Genomic DNA, 9,378 nt, shown 5'->3' with positions numbered 1-9,378 from the left:
CAGTATATATATATATATTTTTTTTTTTTGTAGTTTTCTTAAATCTTACTAAATATGAATGCAGAAGCAAGGAAAAACTTCAGCTATTGAAAGTTTTCTGAGTTACAGTTTGAGAGCTTATGAATACTGTGTGTTTATGACTTGTACAAAACAGTGTGGATGGCACACTGTCAAGTGCAGACAGCACGGTGGGATGTTACATTATGCAAGTCATTTTTTTAATGTTAGAGAAAATTTAAAAATAAAATAGTTGGAGGGAAAAGGCTTGATTAGCAGTGTGGGAACGGCATGTTGGATGCAAAATAAATTACAGTGTGGACTTTGCCTGATACAGAATGCTCAAAAATTTATGTGCTTAATCCTTCAGATCTTTATAGACTTTCCCATCATATGGGAAAATTCCAGCTGAGAATTTTGGGCTGATTTGCACAGACATTAGCTTAAGCATTTCAGGGAAATGGCATTATATTAAATAATATATTATATAAACCAGGGAAGATTTGAAATCTCAGCTGTGTTTTTGTTGTTGTTGTTGTTTGGTTGGTTGTTTTTTTTTTCTTTGGTTTTTTTTTTTTTGTTTTTGTTTTTTGTTTTTTTTTCCAGTGGCAATACTGTTTTCTGATTCCTTTGTTATTTTCTCAGCTGTTTCTTGAGTGCTTCTACCAGGCTTTAATATCAATCTGGCTACCAGCTGGGTCTCTCAACAGCTCTCATGAAGCATTAACAAAGTGTTTACGAAACATATGATTGGACTGTACAAAATAAATATTGTGAACTCTGACATAATGTAAAATATTGTGCTTATTGCCAGAATACTTTCTTGCTTTGCAATACATGTGCCAGGAAATGTGGATCCAAAGAGTTAAGTGACATAAATATTGGATTTGGAAATTTTCCTGACAGTGGTTCTATGTTTAGCCCACCTGTTGTTATCCACCTCAGATTTAGTTATTTATTTATTTGTTTGTTTGTTTCCACAGAGATTGTGCATTTTAGTCAAGTGCAAAAGAGAAGCAAAGGCTTTTTGTGTATAAGTTACTCTGTAGGCAGCTCACCTGCTGGAAATTACAAGTTTTCCCCTCTACGTGTAGCGCTTACTTTACAATAGGCTCGATTGTGAAGATAGAATTCTTATTCACTGATGCATTTGATGAAGAAAATAAAAATAAGATTTTATATACTGCTTCAACCAAGCCAAGTAATTTTTAATTAAAATAACAATTCTTTTCAGCAAGGTAGGAAATCGGCTATCCCATCCTGTAGATGTTCACCATCTAAATGCGAAACTTGGACTTTTGTGAATATTGATGAAATTAAAATATGGAAAAAATACTGTGAGAACAATTGAAATATTTAATATATACACATATGCAAACCCTGTGATGCAAAATGCAATTGCTTATCACCTGCTGTCTGATTCCCAGCCAGTCTCCAGGCCATGGCTGCCTTTCACAACCAACTCACCTCACCTTCAGGCTTTTTGTTTTTTTGGTTTTTTTTTTTTTTTTTTTCTCCATGATGTCACATAGCTTTGAACAGTTGAGCAGTTTAGGTCAGCTCTCCTGGTTCTGTCCCCTCCCAGATCCTTTGCCCTCCAGCCTGCATGCTGGAAGAACAGTTTGAGAAGCTGAGAAACTGAAATGTCCTTGGCATCATACAGCATCTCTCAGGAACAACTAACACACCAGTGTGTTATCAGCATTGGTTTTCTCCTAAAATCCAAACGTAGCATCATATCAACACTGTGTAGAAAATCTACTCTGTCTCAGGCAAAGCCAGGATGCCTTGTTTGTGGAAACAAAAGGCCCAGAATTATAGTTGGATTCTTTGAATGCATTGTGTAGCTGTATACTGTGGCATGTACCTCACCTTCACATAAAGGGCTACTCAAATGTCTCTACTGTTCTGCAGATGTCTGCTTGGTCAACTCCTTAAGTCAGTCAGTCAGCTGTTATTATTTGATCCTCGCTTTTTATTTTATTTTTTCTTTTTTTCCAAGAAAAGTGAAGCTTCAGTCCCTTGCTTAAGAATTCACATAATCATCATCACTGAAACATCTTGTATGGGATTCATTGGGTGAAGGACAAAACAACTTCAAATATACCAGATGTGTTCTGCCTCAGGAATGTATTGTTTCTGAGGCACCAGTGTTTGGTTTGTGTTGCAATGCTGGGTTCCTGTCCAGATTCACTTTTTGTGGCTCCATTATGCACTACCCTATGCTGATGACATGGTGGATATGGCAATAGAGTGATCTCTTCAGAGTGTGTTTATGTCTCTCTGGGAGATAACTTGTGTGGGTCAGCATTTTTTCTGGCTTTCTGAGCTTCTGAAACCAATGGATTTGGTTGGTACTCTTCAAAATAGATTAGACAAGTAACTTGAATTGAAGATCCCCAGACAGACATGTTAAATGTTCTGTTGAAGAGTGATATTTAATGAAAGTTTTTATGTTTCACTCCATAACTTGGTTAGTGTTTGTAGGCATGACAAATTCTGATCTTCAAATGGATTAAGTTTTTGTCATAGGTGCCATGGGTCAGAATTTGTTCCTCTTGGCTTAGAATTAAAATATTAGATAGAGGATTTCATGTAAATCCTTACTTAAGGGTGGTGAAGATTAAAGTGAGTTCTGATTAGCATAAATCTTTTAGTTTCTGCTCCCTGGCCCTCACAGTTGCCCATAGGTTTTAAGAAAAAGCACAGAGAGGTTTTATTAGTTCATCAGGACTTGTTGGGACAGCCCACTGTGAAAAGAAAGTGCTTCATGACTTTAGGCTATACAGTTCCCTGAGCAGGGAATCAAAATTGCTGTCCATTTGCCAAATGCATGGGAAAGCCTGGTAATGACAAAATCCTGTACAGTAATTCTAGTCTTTCCTTCTCCTTTTGTTTCATCCCTCCCAGATCATTTATTCCCTTTTTTTTTTTTTTTTTTTTTTTTTTTTTTTTTGTAAGTTGAAATTAATTATACTCTGCTTTGGATGACCCATAAATCCAATCTAGGCCCTTAGATATGCATTGTAATTGAACTTGGACACCAGCCTTGTGCACGCCATTTATACTTTAATGTCCTCATAGCCCACTTTCAAGAAACCTAGTCTGAAAACCCAGGAAACTAGGAAAAAAAAAGGAAATAGTAATTAAATAACTAAAAGTGAGCTTTAGAGCCTTGGTACAAAGTTGTACCAGTATTAAAATATACTAATGATGCTCAATTGCTAAAGAATAAGCTATTGTACCAGGTACTACACAGAAAGCTGCAGCATGGTGATGTTCTGACAAGGTACTGCACAGATATTTAACTCTGTTTCCATTTATGTCTGGTTTGGAATGAGGATTTATTCCTGATTTCTAAATGACAAGTGTGTGTGTGTATGTGCATAAACACAGTTGTTACTAGTGTTTTTAAAAGCCTCTAACTTTTTAATTACAGATTAAAATGTAGTAGTGTTTTTTCTTCTATGTCCAAGATCAGTATCTACTATAATATCAACAATAATTTTTCCTTTTGGTGCTTACATGTATGTCCTTCAGAAAAAATATAAGACTTAAGGACACATTGGCCTAAGTTGTGTTCCTGATGCTTTAGTTTTTGATTTCTGTTAGCACTTTTCACTTGTGTTACTTAGAACGTTCCTTGAAACATTTTCAGTGAGGCTGTGATAAAAGGTACTGGCAGTAAATGACGTACCTGATAGCTTCCTGGCTTTGTTGGTCAATATTTTTCTAGGGAATTGAGATTAAAAATTCTCAGCTGTGGGGGCTGAAGGGCTTTGCACCATACATAGCATTCTTCCTTAGGTACAGTATTTTTCTTAGCTGATCAAGGTGACCTTGTGCCCTCCCAGCAGTGCTAGGACTCTTACTGCTACCTGTGTTATGAACAAAGGAATGGGGTCAAAACCACTGTATCTTAGTACTAATACTGAACAATTTAGGTATTAAATTACATTTAACTTTTCATTGTGACACTGAATGAAAAAAATCAGGGCTCTTAAAGCGTGTCAACCTAACATCAAAATACTTTGTTTCTTCCTTCCTGTGGTTACAAAGGAGGAATGGGCAAACCAACTGCAGGCTCACAGAAGCAGAAGGGAAAATGTCTTTTTGTTTGAGTTCTGTTTTTTTCATGTGGATTTGAGAACAGGTTTGTCCTGTAAAGAATTCTGTTTTAACCAGATTGTAACTATAGATTTGTACAGTTATGTTTCCTTCTGCATGAAAAATGTTTAAAACACCAAACAATTAAAATAATAATAATAATTTTAGGTTGTGTCATTGTGGATGAATGGACTGTGACACTGCGTGTAACAGGCACCTACACTTACAGAGCTGTCAGGCTTGTGCGTTTAACATTACTGCTTCCAAGACTGCTGCTGTTATGAGAATTCTTGCAGTAGAATGCAGAAGGAAAAGTGTGTAAGATTTTGTTTGGAGTGTAGCTGGGGGTTCAAATGATATTCTATCAATAAAGTTACACATTTTCTAGGGCACTAAGAAACTGGCTGTGTAAGGTACTGGGAAGTTTTTATGTTAATTTTTGGAGAGAAAAAGTACTGAAAGTCTAGATGTCCTCATACATGTTGCATCTGATTTTCTCTTGCCTTGTATTTTTGTAGTTATTTATGAAAAATTTATTCAGAGTCTATGATAGTTACTCATGATACCTGCTGTGTGACTGTGAGAGAGACTGCATGATGTGTAGGAAAAAGAAGAATCACTAATCTTGTTTAGAAACTGCATGATATCCCATACCTCATTTCATCATTCTGGCAATGCAGAGAACATTGTTAGCACAGAATTATGATAAGCATTAGATACAAATCTATATTGGGCTGCAATATGGCATATTTTCTTAAGCTGAATCTTGGATACCTCAGCTATAACTTGGGCATTGCATGTCTGGTTGTTTTCTTAGTTTTCTTTTTTCAATCAATTGTATAAATTTTCACTTTCAGATGTTGAATTGAATTTTAACAGCTGCCTTTGAATAACACTCACACTTTGACTAGGGATAACAGACTGCTTTGGTTTATGGTAGGCTTAGATCACAGATATACTTCAATTTTTCAGGGCAAAATCAGTAGGGAGATGAAATGGACTTGTAGTGTGCTGCTGATATACTGGTCTGTTCCTGATTTTCCAGCCATGCTTCTGTAATTGAAGCTACTGAGAGTTTTAGTACTGATGGAAGAAAATGGTATCTGTCAATTGTTTTCTGCTTCATGCATGGCTATAGTTGTATGTGATTTCACAGTGGGCTCTTCATGCCTGAGTGTTGGCCTTAGAATGTTCTTTGTGGATGAAACACTATGGAGTCTGTGTAAGCTTCTGGAAGTGCTTACAAAACTTGAATGTCTTAACTAAATGAAACATCTGGTCTGCCAAGGTAATAACTCACCTTAGTGAGTATTGAGAACCACTGGATGAAAATTACTGTTATTCTAGAAATTGTGGAAGAACATGTAAATCACTCTGAGAAAACAGAAGAAGGTTTTAAATAAAACAAAAATGAACACAAATAATATATATTAACTGCTGATTCTTTTTTGCAACATGAAGAAAAGTAGGTGTGCAATTATGAGTTGAGATTTGTTCCTTTTAGCAAATGGGAGGAGGATTTAGAATAAAGTTTTCTGATGTTTTGAGCGATTTCAGTGTGAAATTCACTGCAAAAGAAGCAAGCAGAAATGTAGGTTTCTGAAGAGAAAGAGGCGAAATTCTTCTCTCACATTGTGGTGTGGGACTTTTTTTTATTTGAAAGTGACAGTTTTAATCATGGCTCCCTCCTTGTTCTGAATGGCATTCCATCTGAAATCTGTGCTATGGTACTGAATTCTGCAATCAGTGTTGCAAGTGGAAGCAGGGCTTGGAGTAAAGCTAACTGCTGTGGGGAAGCAGGTAGTGACAGAGGTTAGGAAATAAGAAATCTTCCTTGTGGTTGAAAGAAGCTGCTGGATTTGGTTGTTCTTCTTTCTTTTTTTTCTGCTTGTAGAAATAAGTGACAAAATCCATAGCAAAATCAAACGTGATTTCAAACCATCTGTTTGGAAAACATGTTAAAGATTTTTTTCGTTATCTACAGCAAGAAACTCTCGTAATCATATGTAGCACTAGTTAAGTGATAAGTGCTGAGTATTGTAGTTATCACTATAAAATGAATTCCACGAGAGACGTAATTTTAGGATACAAACCTTTGATGAAAATACTAAGTATTTACTTACAGATTGTTTAATAATATTCAATTGCCTTCTGTTTGTGTTTCATTAATTCAATTCTGAAACATCTCTGAAAAATGAAAAGAAAGAATACAAAATAATATAAATACTGGAAACTTTAGCCCCACTTTAAATCAGTGTTCTGCACAGCTGATAGTCTGTGTCATTTAGACCAAGGAGGAAGTCACAGATCTGCAATAGCAGTAAATCTGCAGTACTTTACACGCTCTTCTCATAAGATTCTCTTGTCTCCCTTTCCTTTTTGTTCTTTTTCTTCCTTTTCCATTTCTTCTTCTTTTCCTAACTCTCAGTAGTCACTTACAGGCAAATGTCCCTTCCCCTGGCAGGAGTATTGGAACTAGATGATGTTAAGGGTGTTTTCTGATCAAGACCGTTCTATGATTCTTGGTTTGCTTTATATGGTTTTGGAAAATACTGCTTTATAATGGTTTTAATAATTACTCTGAGGATAACAAGTGGATTTACTATATGTTCACTATCTTGCCTTTATTTTAAAACAAATCAATTTTTGTTTTAGGTTTCTTCTTTTAGGTTTATCTCATCAGGCGTATCTCACAGGTTTAAACTGAATGCATAAGCCCTCCTGTATTGTGAGGGAGATAAGGCATGATATGGGCATACCACCTGTCCTCCCAGTGATGTGTTCACATGCATTTTCCTACAGTTGCAGGCTGTAATTATCCTGTATTACCCTAGCATACTTTTACTGACACACTGGATGTGAATTATTTTATTAGTTGGGGTGGTTTATGAAGATGTTTAGCAGTGGTAACATGCTATAAATATGGGACTGGAATACTTTCTGTGTGAAATCTCCATGAATGTGACTGTTTTTTCCAGTGGAACTAGTGAATTCATGATAATTATGTCCAGTCTTAAAGGGAAATACCAGACAAGGTGTAGGAAAATAAACTTATTTACTATCTTCAGTTTACATGAGTTTTACATTCCTGCTATCGTAGTGATTCAAAGTGTATGTTTGCTTTTAATCAAGTTTATATTTTGATAAAGCTCTGCCTTTTAAGTGGTAACTGGTTGAAGCAATTTTATTGTAAATCCTTAATTTGTCAGGCACTTAACTGCTTTTAATGTTATATTGCTGCACTAAATGAGTCACAAAGAACAGCTTTTTAATGGCTTGTGTTTCCCAAGTTGCATTTTAGTGTTTCTTCCAGAGGATCTATAAACAGGATTTCAGCTGGAACTTGAAAGGAGAAGTTGACATTAATGTTTTGGTACAATCCAAAGTCAGTGTGCAAGTGTAAACTGAAGTTATAATGGATTTATTTAACTAAGAGGAGCAGTCAGAAAGATAATGTCAAGATTTGATCATTTTTATTCCTAGTGTCTGTGTTTTGCATGCAATGCAATTTCTGTTTAAAGTAAAAGGTATCACCAGGATAACCTATTTCATCAGAAGAGAATGTCTGTGAGTTCATTTGTAACTGACAGGAATGAAAAGAATGAAAACAAAAATTATAGCTCTGTGTCACACCTCTCTATGGACAGGTATTTAAGGTCAGTGATTTTATGAAGCCCTGTTATATTCATGTGGCATTGTAACAGTTGTGAATTTCATAAAGCACTGTACCAAGTATGCAGGGGCAAAAGCACTGTATGTTTTTAAAGAAGAAAATTTTTATCTTTCCATCTGTGTCCAAACTGTTGATTGTAATGAATCGTAGTGAAACTGTAAGTAAATAGGATGATGAATGTTTTTGCAAGACCTGATATCAGGTGCCAGTACAAGGTGGCTCTGGTTTAGGATACTGCAGTCATTTAACATGCCTGTATTAAATACAGTTTGAAGCAGGCCCAATATTTTACCATAAAGACTTTGCTTGAGAACTCTCTGAACTGCACAGTTGAGCAGCTGAGGTTTTTCTTATGTTATTTTATTGATATTTCTGCTTGGTCTTCAATATCCTGAGAGATTTTCCTCCCTTGAGCCACTTGAGCACTAATTCTTTAAATCTCGAGACTGTACTTTGAAGTTCTATTTAGTCCTGGCTGCAACATACACAGATACAAAGGATTGTTACATTTAAAGACAGTTATAAATAATGGGAAAACAGAATATGGTTGAGATGTGTTTTGTATATCAGCCATAGCCAACAGTAAAGATTGAATTCCATTTTACGGAATTACAGATTTGAAGAATGCTGAGGAATGATGGTAAACAAAAGGGGGAGATGGGTCCTGAATTTAAGAAATATCTTTTACATGTCTCTTGTAAGAGCCAGGTGGTAATCCTCAATGCTAGATGTGCAATAATCTAAGCATTCATTTCAGCTGACATTCCAATAAAAATATTTTGATAGAATAGAAAAATGGTACATTTTATTTACTGTGTTTTGCATGGTACTGTCCTTTGCAACTCAGATATTTTGGTGATATAATTATTTCAGCCACCAGGTGGATACGTAGCCATCTGTTCTGCCTGCAGCGAGGCTGCTGTGCTGCCTAGAAAGTGAATGTTGCTTTCCTCTTTCAGACTATTCAGTCTATTTCAGAAATGAGTGCTCTTTCTTTCAGTGCTGTGTACATATGTCCCACCATAGAAGCTATGTGGCTGGAAAGGGTAAGGCTGCTCCATCTCAGACTTCTTTGGTCTCAAGCAGAAATGTGTTTTTGTAAAGTTTAGAAGCTTGCTTTTTCCTCTATGTTGCACTTCAGTATTAAAAAAAAATAAATTGCTCAGAATAAAAGAGTAAGCATCATGGGATTTTCTTCAGCTTTCTGAGGAAGCAGCCTTCCCAGCTGCTTTTCTGTGAGCAAAATCAACACAAGGATTGCCATTTGACAATCATTTAATGTATTCAGCATCTGCGCTTGTATATAGAGTAGTAAAAGCTTGAAAGTAATTTGAATATTACTGGGACTGAGCTCAGGTCGAATCTGTTTTCAGCGCTTTCTCTTACTGTTTTGGTTCTGTAAATTTGTGTCAAAATTTGGTATGTCATGTGCTAATTAATGTCAGCTAATTCTTATTTGGGACAGGATGGAGTGTGGAATCTGTATTTCAGTTGCATAGCAGTGTTCCTTATGACACAGCCTATGTGGTGCTTCTCTCAGTTTGGCATTTTATTGTCTAAAACTCTGAATGTGCATTTGATAAAGAACAATACGTTGTGAT

The sequence above is a fragment of the Excalfactoria chinensis genome, chromosome 8, assembly GCF_039878825.1.
Source record: "Excalfactoria chinensis isolate bCotChi1 chromosome 8, bCotChi1.hap2, whole genome shotgun sequence".
In the NCBI taxonomy this organism is placed as follows: domain Eukaryota; kingdom Metazoa; phylum Chordata; class Aves; order Galliformes; family Phasianidae; genus Excalfactoria; species Excalfactoria chinensis.
This window is presented reverse-complemented; position numbering follows the sequence as displayed.